The sequence below is a fragment of the Tamandua tetradactyla genome, chromosome Y (assembly GCF_023851605.1).
Source record: "Tamandua tetradactyla isolate mTamTet1 chromosome Y, mTamTet1.pri, whole genome shotgun sequence".
NCBI classification, from domain to species: domain Eukaryota; kingdom Metazoa; phylum Chordata; class Mammalia; order Pilosa; family Myrmecophagidae; genus Tamandua; species Tamandua tetradactyla.
Window position 1 is genome coordinate 7,618,656 of NC_135354.1, and position 22,125 is coordinate 7,640,780.

Genomic DNA, 22,125 nt, shown 5'->3' on the forward strand with positions numbered 1-22,125 from the left:
TACACTGCCAAATGGTGTCACAATTAATGTTCTGTTCATTGTAGAAGTTCCTAGTTTCTTCTGTGACCCTCTCAACTCTTCAAACTTGTGTGTTCTGACTCCTCCTCCATTAACATATTAATATATCTATGGTTGCCATCTTTCATGAAATTCTAGTCACTCAGATTGTTTTTTCTTATACACAAATAGTTTCCTCTATTCTGAGAGTCCCTCTTCAGGTGGGAAGTATAAAGCCTTTTTCTCCTGTGACTTTCACCTGTCCCATTTATGTTACATGTATGGGAATGTACCTGAGTTGAGCTTACCCACATTCACCCAGGATAAACAGGTGGCCCTTCAGTCCTGATTGGAAAATTTATTAATACCTTATATATTCATGTAATCACACATCATAAGATGAGTGTAATCCTTCAGTCATGTATATGCTGGTCCCCTCATGCTGAACCCTTTCATCTACAGTCTGCATAACAAGGAAATCAAAATGGCCATGAGTAGGCTATTCAGGAGACAACCCTAATCTCAATAACTTTCTATGCTTTCTGATTTTTGGTTAAGGAAAGACTGAAAAGCCAAATATCTGGAAATTGGAGGATGCCCCTTGGTCATAGGACTTTTCATATCTCTGATATTTATTTTCTCTTCAAGTCTCATATCTGAACATTGTTCCTTTGTCACATCTTTTGAGGTTGTGGGACTATAACTGTAGGTAGGAGATGTTATTTAAGTTTCATTTCCTTTGTTTCTTCATTTTTAACCCTCTTTAACTTAATTGACATCATTTTAAGATTAGCCAAATAACATATTTTCAAGTAAGGAATCCATTAACTAGAGTTAATATATCACTGTCATCATCTACTCCTAGGATAATTTCATTCAAACAAATTATTTGAATTTACAGTATATTTTAATCTAGATACAAGCATATCATTTCTCATTTAATCTTTAAAGCTTTAGAACAAGAGTACTTTAAATAAAGGGGCTGAATTTCATTTATTTTGAACTGATGAAAAAACATGTCTATTATCTCATGAGAACATGTGAAGCTGCATTGCCATCCTTACATCTGGCATTTTCCTTCTTCCTTGTACCACTAGATCTTCTATACAAAATTCTAAGAATTCTTCTGAGTAGAAACAAATGGTTTGCTTTCCTGAATTATTAATGTCATTTGGAGGGATATATTTACACCTTCTTATAATAATGCAAAGATAATATATATATAGTGTAATGGATGTGATTTTATCATTTCTTATTGTTTTGGAGGCATACTTATCATCTCTTTCACACTGAACATCAATTTATTCAGCATAATATTCGACACAGAAAAGCATATTGTAAATAATCAGCTTGGTGGCTTTCTACAAACTGAGTATACCTGCTTTCCATCTTTGGAAAAGCAAGTGTGACTCTAACACTATAGATTGGTTTTGGTGGTGTATTTCCATTTTATAGATGAATTATATAGAATATTACTTTTGTCTGGCATATTTCACTGAGTGAAGTGTTGATTTTTCCTTTGACTAGGTCATGTCTTGATTCTCCTAGTAAGACTTGTTATTTTTTTCTGGCATCTAGGCAGATTTACTTAATTAGATTATTCTGGAGTTTGTTTTCATTCTTTCACCTACATTTTTCTTGTTAGATGGCTTTATTCTCTATCTGTTCTTTGGCATTCAGCCCAAATTAGTCTAGATCCCTAACATAGGTTCTGTTTAACTGAACTGAATTTTCTGTTTTTTACCCTGCCTAGATGGAGCTTTTTTTCCTAGGAGAGTCTACTCAGAGATTATTGAGGATTTTCCAAGACCACACAGGCCCATGTCTGAGGAGCAGAGTGTAGTCAATATCATGTTTCCTTGAAGGTGAGACTCAGCAGGTAGTCAGACATTCCTCTGAAACCTCCAGACTCTGTGGTTTTCCTATCTTGCCCAGCATGTGGCACTTGTTTGTCCACAGCTTCCTACCAGTGTAAAGTGATGCAGTGCCTTTACTTTCAGCAGCCTTTCCCTGACAGGGTCATGTTTGAGATGGAAGCTGAGGGAGTATGTGGGCTTTGATTGCTCATGTTTTCCAGCCCTGGGGGCCTGAATTCCCTGAAAAAGGGTCTCCACTTGAACTTGGTCTTGCTCCACTTTTCTGGAAAACACACCCTTTATGGAATTGTCCCCAACCACCCAACTTTTGACTTTGTCTCTCAGACATGCCTAAATTCCACCCTTGGTGGAGGCAGTGCTGGAACTTGAGAGTGCTTGCAGTTATATCTTATGAGGTGTTAAGAAGTTGTTTGTTTGTTTGTTTGCTTGTTTTTGCATGATCAGGCACCAGGAATTGAATGCAGGTCTCTGGCATGGCTGGTGAGAACTCTACTTGCCCAAGAAGTTTTTTAAAAAGGCTTTTCAGAGTTGAACCAGCTGTCTGGGTTTACCAATCAAGCTTGGGTTGGTACATGGCTCAATGTGTCCCCTTTTCTTGGGATCCAGCCCTTTTCTAGTATTTTGGGTTGTCCAACTCAAAAAGCCTCTGTTTAGTTTTTTTACATCTTCCTGTCCCTTTTCTGCTGGGGCTAAAATTCCCTCATTCCTTTAATGCTTACTCCAGGTTTATCTGTGCTGGGGGCTGTTTTTCAGTACTTGGACTCTGTTAACTAATTCTGCAATTGCTACTCCCTGCTACTATTTAAGTCAGTTTCCTTTCCTTTTATGGAACCAGCTGGCCATGCCTATGGGGGATGGACCCCAGCCTTCCCAGCTAAGAAGACTTACAATTCTGCATGGGATCTCAGCTGTTCCATGCATTCAGACTGGTGTGCAATGTGTATCTGGTCACTTATGTCTCTAGCAATTGTTCTGTACAGTTCCTAGCTATTTACTAGTGCTCTAAAGGATGAACTAAATTCCACACCTCACTGTGCTGCCATCTTTCCCCATCTCCCATTTTTCACTGACAACCCTCTTCACTAATTAAATGGTGCTAGCCCAGATATTTTGTTTATTTTTTTAAGTGCAGTAATGATTTTACACCAGTGATCATTAAAGGATCTAGTGTTTTGTTTCTTTTCTTTTTTTGCCTACACAAAATGTCTTTTTCATCTAACCATCACCACCTCTGAGTAATTTTGGGCTTTCTCACTCCTAGGTCAGTTGATGATGTTTTACTTATATGAAATACAAAGGGCATGCATATTCATATCAAACATACATTTCTGTGGTGTGTACAGATCAGTGATATTAATTACATTTATGTTGTGCTACTATCAACATCATTCATTACTAGAACTTTTTCATCATCCCAAAGTGAAACCCTGTACCCACTAATTAATAACACAGCAGTGCCTTCCACCATCCTGGGTAACATGGAATATAATTATTGATACTAAGAATATGGATATTCTTAAAATTTCATATAAGTAAAATCATACAATATCTATTATATTATTATCTTGGTCTAATATATTGTTCCCTCATTTTTTAAAACCGTCCAATTTTTAAAAAATTTCCATACAGCATGTCATTTAATGACAATAAAAATAATTGAAGAAAAGGAAAGGTGGATCTAAAGTGAAACTGCTAGGCTCAAGGAAGGGGCTGCAAACTGAAGAGATTGGGAACCACAGGGCCCAGGAAGTGATGATGAATTGCTGACAGTGCTTTGTAATGACACTGTCCTGGTTTGGGGTGTTACCAAGAGGTTGTAAACACCCACGGGGGTTGGTGAGTAGGATATGGTACAAAAAGCATTTTTAATCTCAGCTTATGACACCAAAAACAATAAATTTTCCAGTACTGAATGTAAAAATTCACTTTGCCATCTGTGGTATTGAATATCTTGTATTAATTGTTGAACAATATATAGTAGAAAATGGTCAAGCCTTCATGTTGCCTTTTGGTATTTGTAAATGAGGACTATTATTGTAGGACCTGTCATGAGTAATTTCCTGAAGTGTATGCTATGAAATAATTGTTAAACAGCAACATTACATTGCTCAAAGAATCACAGAGGTTACTGACACCATCAACAACTGATTAATTAGGAGTTATAATGTCTATTACAACTTGACAAAATTTCAGTTTCGACTGTGCAGGAGAAAATGATATGTCAGAGATGGCATAAGCATTATGCACACTTTCTCAGATAGTTATACCAGCTTTGGGTGTGCCCTCTTTTAAGAGCCAATTACCACAAATCCTGGCAACAGGTACTCAGTGTTTGATATGACAAATGATTTTCACAAAAAGCATGTAACGCAAGAACAGCTGATTTCATCTATCAGGGACTGAAGTACACGTTCATCCCTCGAGCAGTTCCCATAATTGTATAGACATACAATAACTTGTATTAGATATTTACTACTGAAAATTCAGGTAGCCAAACCAGACAGAATGCTGAATCCAGGAAATACAATCAGAAATTACAAATGACATGATAGAAAATACAGGAGACACAAGTGCTTCTTGGAAGGAAAAAAAGTAATGATATAGAATACTAGAAAATAGGTATTTGCATGGTACCTTTGTATACACTGATGAAAACAGTCTAGAATTAGGTCTCCGAGTACTTTGACTCTGTTAATCATGAAAAAATTTCCAAACCTCAAACAAAGGATCCCTTTATTGAATGAATGTTTCTCAGTCAGAGAGATTTTTTAAGTTGTGTTTTATGTCCTTGTTTCTAAGACTATAGATAAACCGGTTCAGCATGGGAGTGACCACTGTGTACATCACTGAATCTCTTGAGCTTACTCTTGGGTTTTTAGTAGCAGCAGAACTAAGATACACTCCAAGGGAAGTACCATAAAACAAGGACACAACTGAGAGGTGAGACCCACATGTGGAAAATGCTTTATACTTGCCTCCAGCTGAAGAAATTCTATTAATGGAGGACACAATCTTAGGGTAAGATAAAAAGACCCCAGTGACTGGTATTCCACCTGCAACTACAATTACAAAATATAACACTATGTCATTGAGAAATGTGTCAGAACATACAAGGTGTATTACCTGATTAAGTTCACAGAAGAAATGGGAGATTTCCAATTCTGCACAAAAAGACAATTGCAAAACCATTAAGACATGTATAAGAGCAGTCATAACACTCAATATCCATGACACCCACAGCAGGAAACCACAGAGGCTAGGGTTCATAATGGCCATGTAGTGCAGTGAATGACAGATTGCCACATAACAGTTATAGGCCATCATGGTTAAGAGGAAGTTGTCTAATGTTACAAAAAGGATGAAAAAATACATTTGGGTGAGGCAGTTTCCACAACTTATAGTTTTGGTCTCTGGATGTTTTTCAGCATATTTGGGAAAGTGGTGGAGGTGAAACAGATATCTGAAAAAGACAGGTTAGCAAGGAAGAAGTACATGGACATGTTCAGGTGGGTGTCAGAGATGGTGGCCAGGACGATGAGCAAGTTCCCAGTGAGAGCGACCAGGTACATCATCAGGAACAGAGCAAATAGGAGGGGCTGCACTTCTTTGTCTTCTGAGAGTCCCAGGAGGTTAAATTCCAAGACTTGTGTTCGATTTTCTAGTTCTATGTAGCTGATGAAGTTGCTGGAAAAGATACCAAAGCAATACAAATTTAACGACAAGCAGTGATCAGCAAATTAACAAAAATGCTCTTGATTGTAGTGTAATCCTATGAAATTAATTGATTCTTCTTAGTATATATAGATCCATTGCCCTTTATCTGCAAATATCAGGAAAATCAAATGCTCTTGCTTTTCCTTGATGTTGATGACCAGTTTTCTTTGTCCCCATAACTGTAAACATTTTTCAGGGCAACACTTTTCACTAAAAATGCCCTTAGACTTCATTTTCTTTAATGGACATTGTCATGGTTAGGGACAGGTGTCAACTTGGCCAAGTTGTGGTACCTGTTTATCTGATTGGGCAAACACTGACCTGTCTGTTGCAATGAAGACATTTCATAGGATTAGGTCATCATCACGTCAGCTGCATCCACAGCTGATTCCATTTGTAATCAGCCAAAGGGGAGTGTCTTCTGCAATTAGTGATGCTAAATTTAATCATAGGAAACCTTTTAAGGAGGACTCAGAGGAGACAGTTTCCATTCCTGCTTTGGCTGGTGAACCTCTCCTGTGGAGTTCATCCAGGGCATCCATCGGAATCATCAGCTTCACAACCTGCCCTGTGGATTTGGACTCTGTGTTCTTATGGTCATGTGAGACACTTTTATAAATTTTATATTTGCAAGTGTTCCCTGTTGATTCTGTTTCTCTAGAGAACCCTAACTAATACATCTTGGTACCAGGAGTGGCTCTTAAGGAACAGAATCTTAAAAATGGGTTTTTATGAATTGTTTTCTACTCTGACTGGACTCAGACACACTAAGGACTCTGATTCCCATAATCAGAATGACACTCCCAATCCATGGAGTGAGTTGGTAAAGGAGATAGTCAAAATATCCTTGTTCGATTCTCCTAATGCTTCGCTTGTACACAGCCAGACTCTGGGGGACAATGTTTTTGACACCTTTACAGTTTTGTACAAATAAGAGTTATAGAGATGTTGGTTGCTTATTGTTAGATACACTGTCTACATTAAGGGGTGAAAGGAATGGGCTTAAGACTTCAAATGAGAAGCTTAAGCACTGTTTGAAGGATGTAGACGTTTCTATGAGTATCCTGAAGGAAACTCTTATTTCTTGTAGCCATAGACCTTAGATCTCTGAAAATCAGACTCAGAATCTTATTGTTAGAGTAGCAACTTTACAACATAAACTGAAATCTCAGTCTTGCATGGTGTCGCTGTTAAAGTGAGGGCATTGATTGGAAAGGAGTGGGAACCTGAAAAATGGGATGGTGGCATATGGATTGATAATGATGTTGGGGGTGAGGTTGAAACCCTAGGCCATGCTGAGCCTTCTCTAGATAACCCTGTAATAGTCTGCCCTGAGGACATAGCCGCCCCACCTCCAGCCTTCCCTGAGGAATTGGCCACCCAACCTCCTCCTGAAGGGATTAGCCCTAGAGTATTAATCCTGTTTCACCAGATGAAACTGCAAATGAATGCCCTGAAGCAAATGGCTTGGAAGGTATTTCTAATTCTTTTCATGACCCACCCCCTCCATCCCTCATTTATTCTAGACCTATAACTAGACTAAAGTCCCAACAGGCCCCTAAAGGTGAGGTACAAAGTATCACACATGAGGAGGTACATTATACTCCAAAAGAACTGTGTGAGTTTTCCAATTTATATAGACAGAAATCAGAGGAATATGTGTGGCAATGGATTTTAAGAGTGTGGGATAATGGTGGGAGGAATATAAGGCTGGATCAGGCTGCATTAATTGATATGGGCCCACTAAGCAGAGATTCTGCACTCAATGTTACAGTTTGAGTGGTTAGAAAAGGTGTTAACAGCTTGTTTGGGTGGTTGGTTGAAAGATGGATCAAAAGGTGGCCAACATTACCTGAGGTTGAAATGCCAGAACTGCTCTGGTATATGTAGATGAGGGAATCCAGAGGCTGAGATTGGAATGTTAGAGTGGATTTATCAATCAAAGCCTGCTCCTACACTCCAGGAATGTCCAGAGAATGCACCTTTTACCAGAACAATGAGAAATAAGTTTGTGAGACTAGCAATATCATCCCTCAAGAGCTCTGTGGTTGCACTTCTCTGTAGGTCAGATATTACTGTAGGAACTGCTGTCACTCAGCTGGAATCCTTAAACACAATGGGGATGACAGGATCCCGAGTTGGCAGAAGCCAGGTGGCAGCACTTAATCACCAAAGACAGGGTAGACGTGGCTATTATAATAGACAACAAACTCAAAGGAGGCATAAAAATTATATGACATGCAGAGATTTGTGGCATTGGCTAGTAAGTCATGGGGTGCCTAGAAATACAATAGAAGGGCAGCCTACTAAATTCTTGTTGGATCTGTATAAACAAAAGAGTTCTAGGTCAAGGGAACAGAAGTCTAACCTGAATTACAAAAACACAGAGTCACCACCCCTTAATCAATTTCCAGACTTGAAACAGTTTACAGACCCTGAGCCCCTTGAATGAAGGGGAGGCCAGGTCCCTATGGGGAAGAAACCTGTTACACTGCCACAAATTTATACTGTTAATCTTCCTCTAACTCTTCCCCAAAGAGACCAATGGCCTTTTACCAGGGTAACTGAGCATTGGGGAAAAGGAAATGATCAGACATTTTGGAGATTATTAGACACTGGTTCAGAAGTGACAGTAATTCCAGGGGACCCAAAATGTCTCTCTGGACCACCAGTTAGAGTGGGGGCTTATGGAGGTCAGGTGATCAATGGAGTTTTAGCTCAGGTCAGTCTCACAGTGGGTCCAGTGGGCCCCCGGGCCCACCCTGTAGTTATTTCCCCAGTTCTGGAATGTATAATTGGCATAGACATTTTGAGCAACTGGCAGAATCCCCATGTTGGCTCTCTAACTTATGCAGTGAGGGCTAGTATGGTGGGAAAGGTCAAGTGGAAGCCGTAGAACTGCTACTACCTAGCAAAATAGTAAATCAGAAGCAAAGCCAGATTCCTGGAGGGATTGCAGAGATTACTGCCACTCTTGAGGGTTTGAAAGATGCAGAGGTGGTGATTCCCAGCACATCCCCATTCAACTCTCCTATTTGGCCTGTGCAGAAAACAGATGGGTCTTGGAGAATGACAGAGGATTATTGTAAACTCAACCAGATAGTAACTCCAATTGCAGCTGCTATTCCAGATGTAGTATCATTGCTTGAGAAAATCAATACATCCCCTCATACCTGGTATGCAGCTATTGATCTGGCAAATGCTTTTTCCTCAGTAGCTATTAGTAAGGACCAGCAGAAACAGTTTTCTGTCAGCTGGCAAGATCAGCAATATACTTTCCTGTCCTACCTCAGGGGTATATAAACTCTCCAGCCCTATGTCATAATCTAGTTCGCAGAGACCTTGATCATTTCTGCCTCCCACAAGACATCACACTGGTCCATTATATTGATGACATCATGTTGATTGGACCTAGCGAGTAAGAAGTAGCAACTACTCTAGATTTACTGGTAAGGCATTTGTGTGTCAGAGGATGGGAGATAAATCCAACAAAAATACAGGGACCTTCCACCTCAGTAAAATTTCTAGGTGTCCAGTGGTGTGGGGTATGTCGAGATATCCCCTCTAAGGTGAAGGATAAATTGCTGCATCTGGCCCCTCCCACAACCAAAAAAGAGGCACAATGCCTAGTTGGTCTTTTTGGATTTTGGCGACAACATATTCCTCATTTGGGTGTGTTACTCTGGCCCATTTATCGAGTGACCAGAAAAGCTGTTAATTTTGAGTGGGGCCCTGAACAAGAGGAGGCTCTGCGACAGGTCCAAGCTGCTCTACAAGCTTCTCTGCCACTTGGGCCATATGATCCAGCAGATCCAATGGTGCTGGAAGTGTCAGTGGCAAATAGAGATGCTGTCTGGAGCCTTTGGCAGGCCCCTATAGGAGAATCACAATGCAGACCCTTAGGATTTTGAAGTAAAGCCTTAACATCTACTGCAGACAACTACTCTTCTTTTGAGAAACAGCTTTTAGCCTGCTGCTGGGCCTTAGTAGACACTGAAAGCTTAGCCATGGGCCACCAGGTTACTATGAGACCTGAGTTACCTATCATGAGTTTGGTGCTGTCTGACCCACCAAGCCATAAATTTGGGCGTGCACAGCAGCACTCTATTGTAAAATGGAAATGGTATATACGGGATAAAGCCAGAGCAGGTCCTGAAGGCACAAGTAAGTTACATGAAGAAGTGGCACAAATGCCCATGGTTTCCACTCCTGCTGCCACATTACCTTCTCTTTCCCAAACCAGAGCTATGGCCTCTTGGTGAGTTCCTTACAGTGAATTGACTGAGGAAGAGAAAACTCGGGCCTGGTTTACAGATGGTTCAGTGCGATATGCAGGTACAACCCAAAAGCGGGAAGCTGCAGCATTACAACCCCTTTCTGGGGTGTCCTCGAAGGACAGTGGTGAGGGGAAATCCTCCCAGTGGGAGAACTTCGAGCAGAGCACCTGGTTGTTCATTTTGCTTGGAAGGAAAACTGGCCAGAGGTGCATTTGTATACTGACTCATGGGCTGTTGCTAATGGTTTGGCTGGATGGTCAGGGACTTGGAAAGACCATAATTGGAAAATTGGTGACAAAGAGGTCTGTGGAAGATGTACGTGGATAGACCTTTCTGAGTGGGCTAAAAACATGAAGATATTTGTGTCCCATGTGAATGCACACCAGAGGGTGATTTCAGCAGAGGAAGATTTTAATAATAAAGTGAATATGATGACCCGTTCTGTGGATACCAGTCAGCCTCTTTTCCCAGCAACTCCTGTTATTGCCCAATGGGCTCATGAACAAAGTGGTCATGGTGGTAGGGATGGAGGTTATGCATGGGCTCAGCAACATGGACTTCCACTCACCAAGGCTGACCTGGCTACAGCCACTGCTGAGTGCCCAATCTGCCCGCAGCAGAGACCCACACTCAGCCCCCGATATGGCACCATTCCCCGAGGTGACCAGCCAGCTACATGGTGGCAGGTTGATTACATTGGATCACTCCATTCATGGAAGGGGCAGTGATTTATTCTAACTGGATAGACACACACTCTGGATATGGGTTTGCTTTCCCTGCATGCAATGCTTCTGCCAAAACTACCACCCATGGGCTTACAGAATGTCTTATCCATCATCATGATACTCCATATAGCATTGCTTCAGATCAAGGAACTCACTTCACAGCAAATGAAGTGTGGGAATGGGCACATGCTCATGGAATTCTCTGGTCTTACCATGTTCCCCATCATCCAGAAGCAGCTGGAATGACAGAACAGTGGAATGGCCTTTTGAAAACTCAATTATGGTGGCAACTAGGTGGCAAAAACTTGAAAGGATGGGGTAATGTTCTCCAGGCAGCTGTGTATGCTCTGAATAAGTGTCCGCTGTATGGTGCTGTTTCTCCCATAGCCAGGATCCATGGGTCCAGAAACCAAGGGTGGAAATGTGTGTGGTGCCACTCACTATTACCCCTAGTGATCCACTAGAAAAATTTTTGCTTTCTGTCCCTTCTATGCTGAGTTCTGCTGGTTTACAGATTTTAGTTCCAAAACGGGGTGTGCTTCCTCCAGGAGAAACAACAGTGATACAACTGAATTGGTAGTTAAGATTGCCACCCGGTCACTTTGGGCTACTTATGCCTCTGGATCAACACGCCAAGAAGGGGATTACATTACTGTGTGGGGTAACTGACTCTGACTATCAGAAGGAAGTAGGACTGCAACTACATAATGGAGGTAAAGAAGGGTTTTCTTGGAATATAGGAGATCCCCTAGGGCGTCTATTAGTGCTACCATGCCCTGTGATTAAAATCAATGGAAAACTGCAACAACACAATCCAGGCAGGACTACTAATGGCTCTGAAACTTCAGGAGTGAAGGTTTGGGTCACTCCACCAGGCAAAGAACCACGGCCAGCTGAAGTGCTTGCTGAGGGGAAAGGGAACATGGAATGGGTATTGGAAGAAGGTAGTGATAAATATGAGCTTCGACCATGTGATCAGTTACAGAAATGAGGACTGTAATGCTGTTTTGTTCATTTATACTATTTAAGTTGTAAGATATCAAGTTTAAGAATGAATGTTGCCCATGGATTTGCACCCTATTCTGGAGAGTTTTAATGTATTTCCAGTTATATGCAGGACAATTGAGTATTGTCAGGTAAAAGAAAAAAAAGAATGTGTGCTTATTTGTTTTCATTTGGAAATTAAGTATGGTCTAAGGTGATATATATATATATAGGTGCCAAGTTGACAAGGGGTGGACTGTCATGGTTAGGACAGGTGTCAAGTTGGCCAAGTTGTGGTACCTGTTTATATGATTGGGCAAATGCTACCTGTCTGTTGTAATGAGGACATTTCATAGGATTAGGTCATGATCACGTCAGCTGCATCCACAGCTGATTCCATTTGTAATCAGCAAAGGGGAGTCTCTTCTGCAATTAGTGATGCTAAATTTAATCATAGGAAGCCTTTTAAGGAGGATTCAGAGGAGACAGGTTCCATTCCTGCTTTGGCTGATGAGCCTCTCCTGTGGAGTTCATCCAGGGCATCCATCAGAATCCTTGGCTTCGCAGTCTGCCCTGTGGGTTTTGGACTCTGCATTCCTATGGTCACATGAGCCACTTTTATAAAATTTATATTTGCAAGTGTTTCTTGTTGATTCTGTTTCTCTAGAGAACCCTAATACAGACAAGTTGACCAGTAATTTGTACAATGTGATGAAAACATTTTGTAAATGTATATTGGTGATGGTACCACGAATTTTTTTAAGCTTTGTATTGTATGGTACAACATACATAAAATGCAAAGAAATAAAAAAAACAATAGTTTGCACAGCACTCTTCAACAAGTAGTTGAAGATCTGGCACCACACTAGCTTGAATGTAATTAATATTACCAAATTGTACACTTGAAAAATGATTGCAATGAGAAATTCTGAGTTGTGTGTAAGTTAGTAAAATTAAGATTTAAAAGTAAAATTATTCTGTCTTCATGGATACAAAGACTCAATGTTGTTCAAATGCCTTTTCTTCTCAACATAATCTGTGACTTCAACTCAATCCCATAATAAATACCAGAAAGATATTTTGTGGATATTGCAAACTAATTCTGAAGTCCTAAAATGCTTAAGCAATATGGAAGTAGAAGAAAGTTTCAGGACAAATACCACCGGATTTGAAGTCTAGCTATAAAGATACAACCATCAGGCAAGTGTTGTATTGGTGAAATGGAGACATAGGCTAATTTAAAGAACTCAGAAATAGTCCCACTTAAAAGCAGTTACTGATCTTTCACAAAAGACTAAGAGAAATTCAATGGAAAATGTAGGGTTTTCTTAACAAATGCTGCAGGAAAAATGGGTGCACACAACCAAAATGAAAAGAAACATAGACACACATTTTATACATTCACAAAACTTGACTCAAATGAATCTTGCACTTCAACCTAAAATGCAAAGTATAGAACTTCTAGAATAAAACATATAAGAAAATTTAGGGGTTATTTGTTTGGTGATGAGTTTTTTAATATAGCAGACACAACATTTGTTAGAAGAGTTAATAAATTGAACACTGCAAAACTGTTTACTTCTCTGTGAAAAACATTGATAATTGAATGTAAAGAAAAATGCACTGATTCAGAGAAAAATATTTGGGAGACACATTTCAGAAATGATATGTATCCAAATATACAAAGAATTATTAACATGGAACAATAAGAAAGCAAACACCCCATTAAAACATAGGCAAAAGACCTAAACAGAATTCTGTCTGAAGAAGATAAACAGTCTGCCAATAAGCAAAAGAAAAAAAGTAGTTCAATATCATTTGTCATTTGAGAAATTAAACAGCAGTGACATATCACATTATTTAAAATATCTAAGAACCTAAAGACTGACAGAAGTGTGGCTGATAAGGTTGGAGAGCAATAAAAACTCGGGTTTGTTGTAGTGAGAAAACAAAATGGTGCAGCCAGAGCACAGTTTGGCAAGTTCTTGTCCAACCAAACATGTTCTCCCCATAAAATCCAGCAACTGTGGTCTTAGAACTGTTAGCTGATTTGAAAACTTAAGTCCACAAAAAAAGCACACATGAACGTTTATAGTACCTTTGTTCATAGTTTCCAAAATCTGAAATGAACCAATATGTCCTTCAATGGATAAAACACTCTGCTCTATCTAATGGAATAGTATTCAGTGATCATAAGAAATAATCCATCCAGCCACTAAAGTCAAGGAAGAAGTTTAAATGATTGTTGCTAATTCAAAGAATCTGGTCTTAACATGCTACAGAACTATAATTTCAATTATATGAAAATAGGGACAATAGATGATCAGTGGTTTCAAAAGGATATTAGGGGGATGAAGGCTGAATAGACGAACCAAGAGGAATTTTTACAGCAGTGAAACTATTCTGTACTACTCTAATTATAGACACCTGACTTTATGCATTTGTTAAAACACAATTGAACTTTACAATGCAGAGAGAATTTAATATATGGAGATAAAGCATTCATTTGAAGAGCGAGGGAATTCAAGTATGAAATGCAAAATGTGACACAATTAATCTTTACTTCAAATGTATGAAACACCTTTTCTGAGGATATTAGGAGAAAAAGTTGTAAAGAGACTAATATTGGATGTTACCAAAGTCTAGAAAATGAGGGTAAAAGAAACTGAGTATAATTACTGTATTCTGGTGGATCAAATTAGAAACATGAGCATTTAGGTTTGCTAAATGCTATCAGAATGCAATATACAGAAATGGAGCAGCTTATAAAAAGGGAATTCATTGTGTTACAAATTTACAGTTCTAAGGCCATAAAAATGTACAAACTAAGGCATCCAGAGAGATACATAGGCTCAAGAATGGTGAAATTTGTCCAATGGGGAGGTACATGGCTGGTGTCTGCTAGTCCTTGTTCCCAGTTCTGTTGCTTTCAGTTTCTCATGTCAGTGGATTCCTCTCTAAGTATCTGTGGAACTTCACTTAGCTCCTCTGGGACACAACACTGAGTTCTGGATTAGCATCTCATGGAAAGCCAAATGCTGATGTCTGATGGATTCTGCATCCCCAAACATCCATGTCTACACATCTGATCTCTCTGTCAGCACTTAAGCATCTCCAAATGCTTGCATTTCTGTCAGCCCTGAAGCTTTTTATAAATCAATTTCCTCCTAAGGACTCCAATAACTAACCCCACCTTGAATGAGTGGAAATACATCTCCATGGAACATGCCTAATCAAAAAGGCTCACCCAGGTTTGGGTGGGTCTTATCTGATGAAAACAACTTAATAGACAATACTTCACCCTACAATTGTAAAGCAGGATTAAGAGGAAATGGATTTTCTGTGGCACATAACAGTTTCAAAGCGGCAAAAACAGGGTTTTTGTTACCAGTTCTGTTTCTTCCATGCATGTATACTGGGGTAATGCAATTAAGTAAAAAAATGACAGTTGGGGGAATACATTTCCCACTGTGGAGTGGGAGGTGACAGAAAAACAAGGGACAAGCCTGGAATATTCTACATTGCAATGGTTTAGAGTTAGACACATCATTGTGAATTTGTGTGTAGGTAAATAGAGACACAGAGTGTTATATGTTGAAGCATTTATAGATATGTGGTTCCACATGTTTTAGCAGATGGTCTGCCTTCTCTCAGCAGAGAGGACCTAGAGAGCAATAGCAAGGAGCACAGATAGGACCTTGATCTTGGCTTTTAACACTTTCTCCAATACAAGTTTCCTTGGAAAATGATGTTTCTAGGACTGTAGCAAGAAATATACAGGAAGAGCCTGAATCACCTTGTGTCCGCAACTTCTCGCTCAGCGTCAAGCCCCCGGCCGGCGGGTGAGACAATGAGGAGAGACAGAGAGACGCAGACAAATCCGCGCTGGTGAGAAACACAGATCCAAGACACGTAGCAGTTGTAAGCACAGACCTTTACTGGAGTTAAGCTTGCATTCTCTGTTACAGGTTCCGCGCGGGACAAGATACCCCGCGGGGGAACAACCTCTATGCGGCCGTCAGGCACGGCTCCCTATGGGTCGTCTCCACCCACCCTGTCCGGGTAACCTCTTATATACTGTGCCCAAACCCAATAGGTTAGTGCCACGTATACAGAGGTGATTGGAAGACAGGGTTGGTGGGCGCGTGCGTCATACGCGGAAACAGGATGCGGGTGCCATCTTGACTCACTCGATGGGCGGGGGGAACTCTAGAGCAGGCTGCAGCGTGTCCACTAGGCCTGACCCGGGAGGCGGCTCTCCACATCTCCCCCTTTTTTATTATTTTTGGTCCGTAGACCCTTTCTTAGACCCAGTGTCTCCATTGATGAGTGAGCTCCCGTGAGCTTGATTAGCCCACTACTTGTTTTGGTGCTTTGGGGAGTCTGGACTAGGCTTGCTAGGCACCAACCAGAATGCCTCCTCATATAGAGACAGGAGAGCCCATGAACTGGAAACCACGTGACTCTCCCTGCAGTGCTTCGCCTCGCAACTGGGCTAAGCGGGGCTCAGGAGAGCGGCAACCAGAGTCGAGAGTGTCACTAGATGTCTCTGTGCAATGGCCGGAGTCTAGTCTGGCCAGGACCGTGACTCTGCCTTAGAGATCATCCTTTAGACAAAAATTATGACTTCTGGTGCCGCCTTTTACACCCGGGACACGGCCATGGGCTTTGCAGCAGATCCTTACTTTCGAGCGTCCCGCCTTGAGTGGCCGTGATGGGCCACGCAGTGGGGGGGAGGACAGGGCTACGGTGCGGGTGTCGCCAGGGGCATCAGGGGCAAGTGACATAGCCAACATGGTAGTGACACGTAATTGCTGCTGTGTCTGGAGCAAGTGTTCTAACAAACATTTAACAGTGACTAAACCCACTAATAGTCCCACTGCCACGAGGATCCAAGTAGTCAAATTGGGCCAAGAGAACCAAGAGGTGACTCGGTTCCACAGACTTTGTACAGTCTCGCCCAGTTTGGAAAGGTCGAAGGCAATGGGGGTTATTAAAACTGGTCCCCCTTCTAAACAATCGAAGGGTGACCGGCGTTTTCGTTGCTATCTCGTCAGTCGCCGCCATCATCAGCAGAGTTGGAGACCGGATCTGGTGGCTCTGGTTGGAGGCTTATCAATTTTCTGGGCAACAGTTCCTTGGCGTCCTCGGGCGACATCACGGTTCTCACCAGTCTTTCCGGAACCCACACTGGTTGACGTCCTGGCTCCTGGGGAAAAACACAAACAGAGCCTCTGGCCCAGCTGAGCACTGGGTCAGGGCCTTGCCATTGTCCTGACAGGACATCCTTCCATCGGACTAGACCTCTATGTGGAGGACTCGGAGTGGTGTGTTGAAGGGCAGGTGTCATTCCCTGTGAATTTTCATTTAAAAAATTATACGTAAGCAAGGCTATGGACAGTTGAGCCTTTGGGGACAGGCCGTGACTTATTCCCCCTTTCTGTTTTTTGAGCAAGTCTTTAAGAGACCTGTGTGCTCTTTCAATGATTCCTTGCCCTTGAGGGTTGTAAGGGATACCATGTTTTAATTGCACTTCCATATTTGCACAAAATCTTTGGAAGGCTTTGCTGGTGTAAGCAGGTCCGTTATCTGTTTTTAATATTTTCGGCTTACCCCAAGCTGCCCAAGCGGCAAGGCAGTGTGCAATTACTTGGTGGACTCTTTCTCCTGATTCGGCAGAGGCAAATAAAACTTGAGAACAAGTATCCACTGACACATGCAGGTATTTAACTTTACCATACTCTGAGTGATGGGTGACATCCATTTGCCAAATGTCTCCCGGGATGAGACCTTTAGGGTTAACTCCAACTGAAGGGACTACCCTCTGTTCTGCACAATTATTGCAGGCTCTGACTATATCTCTGGCAGCTGCACACGGTATGTGAAACCGTCTGGCTAAGGTGCTTGCATTGACATGAAATTTAGTATGAAACTCTTGGGCCTGTTGATACGGTGTCAGCGCAGGGAAGATATGTGGCTGTCGAGTGGCCACATCCACTACGTGATTTCCCTGTGCCATGGGGCCTGGCAGGCCTGTGTGCGCTCTAATGTGAGTTATGTAGAAAGGATGTTGTCTGGCACATATTGTCTCTTGAAGTTTGATAAAGAATGGTCTTACTGAGGAGGAATATTTTATAATGCCCACCGTCTCTAAAATATTTACAGAATTTACGACATAAATCGAATCAGATATAATATTTAGGGGATCGGTAATTTCTTTCAGGACTGTAATAATGACCTGTAATTCTACCCATTGAGGTCTCTGTGGTTGGAAGAACACAGTTTTAGGAGAACCTCCTTCTACACAATATGCTCCTGAACCGGAGCTGGAACCGTCCGTGTACACGGTGAGGGCGTTCACTAGTGGCTTAGATGAAGTTACCTTAGGAAAGATTACTGGGTGACGGGTGACGAATTGTAAGAGGGGATCTTTTGGGTATTGGTTATCAATTTCTCCCAAAAAGGTACATCGGAGGATGGCCCACTGATCTATACATCCAGTAAGTATCTCAAGTTCCTGAGAAGAGTAAGGTACTCTGAGGTACTTAGGCTGTTGGCCAAAATGCTGTATGGCCTTCTTGATGGCCTCCAATGCCAACTCTGCAATTGCTGTAGGAAAATGCTCTAAACTTTTCTTAGGGGAAATTCCAGGGTGGACCCAGAGTAATGGTCCCTGTTGCCATAGCACTGCCGTGGGCTGTAGTTTTGTTGGCAGTAAGCAGGCTTCGAATGGCTTTTGGGGGTCTATTCTTTTTAAAGCAGCACTACTGAGCGCCTGTTCTACCTGACGTAGTGCTTGCCTCGCCTCTGGGGTGAGACACCGGGGCGAGTGTAGGTCTGAATCTCCTTTTAGCAAATCAAACAAAGGTGTTAATTTGGCATTGGTGATCTTTAAGTACGGACGAACCCAATTGATATCTCCCATAAGTTTTTGCAGATCATTAAGGGTATGTATGTCATCTACTCTGAGAGACACTTTTTGGGGGGAAACATGCTGAGGCATGATTTTTGCCCCCAGGAAGGTGGTAATCTCTGTCATCTGGATTTTTTCAGGGGCCACTTCCAGGTTGGCTTCTCTAAGACTAAGGACTAAATGTGATAAAGCTGTTTTAAGAAGATCTGTGTCTTTATGGGCTAAGAGAATGTCATCCATATAATGGATGATTTTCACTTGGGGGAACTGCTGCCGAGTGCTAGCTAGCTTTGTAGCAACATACAGCTGGCACATGGTAGGACTATTAGTCATGCTCTGGGGCAGGACCGTCCACTCGAAGTGTTGACAGGGCTCCTCTTGGTTAAGAGAGGGCACAGTAAAAGCAAATTTTGGAGTATCTTCAGGGTGAAGTGGGATGGAAAAGAAGCAATCCTTAAGATCTAGGATGATAATGGGCCAGTGTTCTGGCAAAGCTGAGAGGAGGGGTAACCCCATTTGAACAGGTCCTAAAGGCTCCATACAGTTATTGATGGTTCTTAAATCATGTAACAATCTCCATCTGCCTGATTTCTTTTTTATGACGAATACGGGTGTGTTCCAAGGCGATGTGGAGGGAATGATATGGCTCTCTTTTAGCTGTATAGACACTAGAGTATGCAATGCTGACAGCTTTTCTTTTGGTAAGGGCCACTGAGGCACCCACACCGGGGTACTGGTCTTCCACTTTAGTTTTATAGGTGTGGGTGGGAGTCTCTCCTCAGTGGCCCCTAGGAAAAACCTAGGCCTCATCTGTCAGAATTGGAGACAGCTTGTATAGGCCTTGCGCGCCCGTGCAATGAGGCTCCTAAGCCTTTGCCGGGGACATATCCCATTCCTTTTAACAAGCGCTTAGAAGTTGGAGAGCAGCCACTGTAATTACCTGATTCGGCCACCAGAGGGAGCCCGTGGTGAGGGTTTTTGGCGAGATCACCAAAACCATTCACCCGAAGCCGCCGCGCCCCTGCAGCAGGCGCTGGCGGGGCGGAAGGCTGCGTGGGTGAGACAGGGGGCCTCCCCCAATCGATCAGCGGAGGCGCGTCTGCACCCTCGGTCTCATCACCATCTGACTCTGAGTCAGAGGTGTCTGAACTATCGCTTGACTCTGGCGGCTTGCCTTTACGGGAGCCGTCCGCAGACGAAACTGACTGAGTTTCTTGGAGCGCGTGCCGTGCCTGCAGCAGGGCGGAAGACGGACTTAGGCCTGCAGCATTCTCCGCCTCAAGACAAGCACAAACGGTCTCCCATATAGGGACCAGGATCGGGTCCATACAAAGGCCCGTCCGGCGTGCCCGTTCTATGTCGTTACCAAGTTTTAACCAAGAAGGCAGACTAAGGCTCCCGGAGTGGGCGAACCAAGGTGCAAAAGCAGCAACATCGTCTAAGAACCGCAGGAGGGAACTCTTCCTAACCGAGATACCCCACTGCTTCAAAAGGGTCTTTAAGGGAGCTAACAAAGGTGAACTTCCTGACTGCCCCATGCTTGCAGTCGGCACTGTACTTTAATCACTCGGGGAGCTCTCCCGAGTCACCGGGGCTACCTGAAAGCCCGCGGCCCTTAACTCTCACGTAATAGGAAGCACTCACCTTCCCACGGTGATCAGGCGTGGAAAGTCCGCCGCGAACTCAGGATGCACGTCCTCACCAGCTCGGGGAAAGGCAGCAGAAGGGTTCCCCGTACGGGCCACCACTTGTCCGCGACTTCTCGCTCAGCGTCAAGCCCCCGGCCGGCGGGTGAGACAATGAGGAGAGACAGAGAGACGCAGACAAATCCGCACTGGTGAGAAACACAGATCCAAGACACGTAGCAGTTGTAAGCACAGACCTTTACTGGAGTTAAGCTTGCATTCTCTGTTACAGGTTCCGCGCGGGACAAGATACCCCGCGGGGGAACAACCTCTATGCGGCCGTCAGGCACGGCTCCCTATGGGTCGTCTCCACCCACCCTGTCCGGGTAACCTCTTATATACTGTGCCCAAACCCAATAGGTTAGTGCCACGTATACAGAGGTGATTGGAAGACAGGGTTGGTGGGCGCGTGCGTCATACGCGGAAACAGGATGCGGGCGCCATCTTGACTCACTCGATGGGCGGGGGGAACTCTAGAGCAGGCTGCAGCGTGTCCACTAGGCCTGACCCGGGAGGCGGCTCTCCACAACCTTGTAGTACCAAAGCTAAGTAGGAGCTAAAATAAAGTCCTCAACTAAAGGATTATATCAAAGAGTCACAGCACACAGCAGAAAGAGATCACAAAATTGGAAGAAATTGAAGAAAAAATTAAAGTTGCATTTTATTCAACCCAAATAAAAAATTAGTTCATACTGATAGAAATAAAGAATTGAATAAATAAATAATGAGTCAAATCCCACACAGGAAAATTCCATTAATTTATGTAGACATTGCTCTCTCAATGAGGCAGGGTATAATTTCCACTCCTAAAGTGAAGTCTTCACATAGTGGCTTCTTTCCAAAGGTGATATTTGTTGAATCACAGAGATGAGTAACTCAATAGTGGAAAAACCTGGAAAGCACTGTTGATCATGGTCAACATCTACGGTGATAACTCTTTTGATAAGATGTACCCTGGATGTGATGTGAGAAAACATCATTTTCTTCCAGGTATCTTTCTACAAAAAGCTCTACCTACACTTGAATCATGAGAGAAACATCATTCAAATTCCAACTCAGAGACATTCTACTAACAACGGTACTGCACTCCTCAAAATTAATCAACTCATTAGAAACAAGGAGAATGTGAGAAACTGTCACTGCCACAAAGAGAGTAAGAATTTACACCAAATAAATGTAATATGATATATGGATGGCAAATGTTAAGAACAGAGATTGACAGTTACAGAGTTTATGGAAACTCTCTGTTCTATCCTTGCAATTTTTCTGTAAGTCTAACACTTGTTCAAAAAGTTGTTTTGTTTTATAAGTGAAGTTATTCCTTAAATGAAAAGGTCTAAGAAACAACAAACTCCAAGCTTCATTCCAGATGCAATTACATGTCATGAACAAGAATATCACTCTGCTGTAAGCCTCACATTCTCCATACATAAATTAGAATGGTGATACCAATTGATTAGAAAATTGAAATAATTAAATAAAATAAGGAATATAGAATGTCCGGCATTCTTCTTATATCAATAATGACTATCTTTACATGTTATGATTCAACACCCCTCAGATTTCATCCTTCAAACCTCCATCACCACATTCACTTTGCAATTTCCAGCTCTCATCCTCTCTCTGGGGTTTTGAAACAGCTATATTCCATTGACTTAGAGTAAGTTTTCAACACGGCATGGCATTCTTAAACATCATTTTCTATAAGTCCGGCACCAACTCTTGAAGACCCTCAAACACAAATATCAACCTTGAATACATAGTCCAAGACTCACCGTGATCCATCTGCTGCCAGTCTGACCAGACTCACATCCCACTTTTCACTCCTGGGCATTCATTATTCATCAGATATTAAGAACATTTTTTTAAACTCAAACATGCTTTATAGGAATACTGATCCCATATTTGTGACACTCCTGTCTCTTCTTGGCTTGCCTCTACCCTCTTCTCCTC

The 22,125-nt window shown here is 42.2% G+C and overlaps 1 pseudogene across 1 annotated transcript; it reads right to left on the reverse strand.

Moving 5' to 3' along the window:
* Positions 1-4,625: 4,625 nt before the first annotated feature.
* Positions 4,626-22,090, reverse strand: LOC143672487 (olfactory receptor 7A10-like; annotated as a pseudogene). Its single transcript, XR_013169876.1, has 2 exons — positions 21,948-22,090; positions 4,626-5,558 (listed from the first exon to the last, which is right to left on the reverse strand). The product of XR_013169876.1 is annotated as an olfactory receptor 7A10-like (transcript).
* Positions 22,091-22,125: the final 35 nt, after the last annotated feature.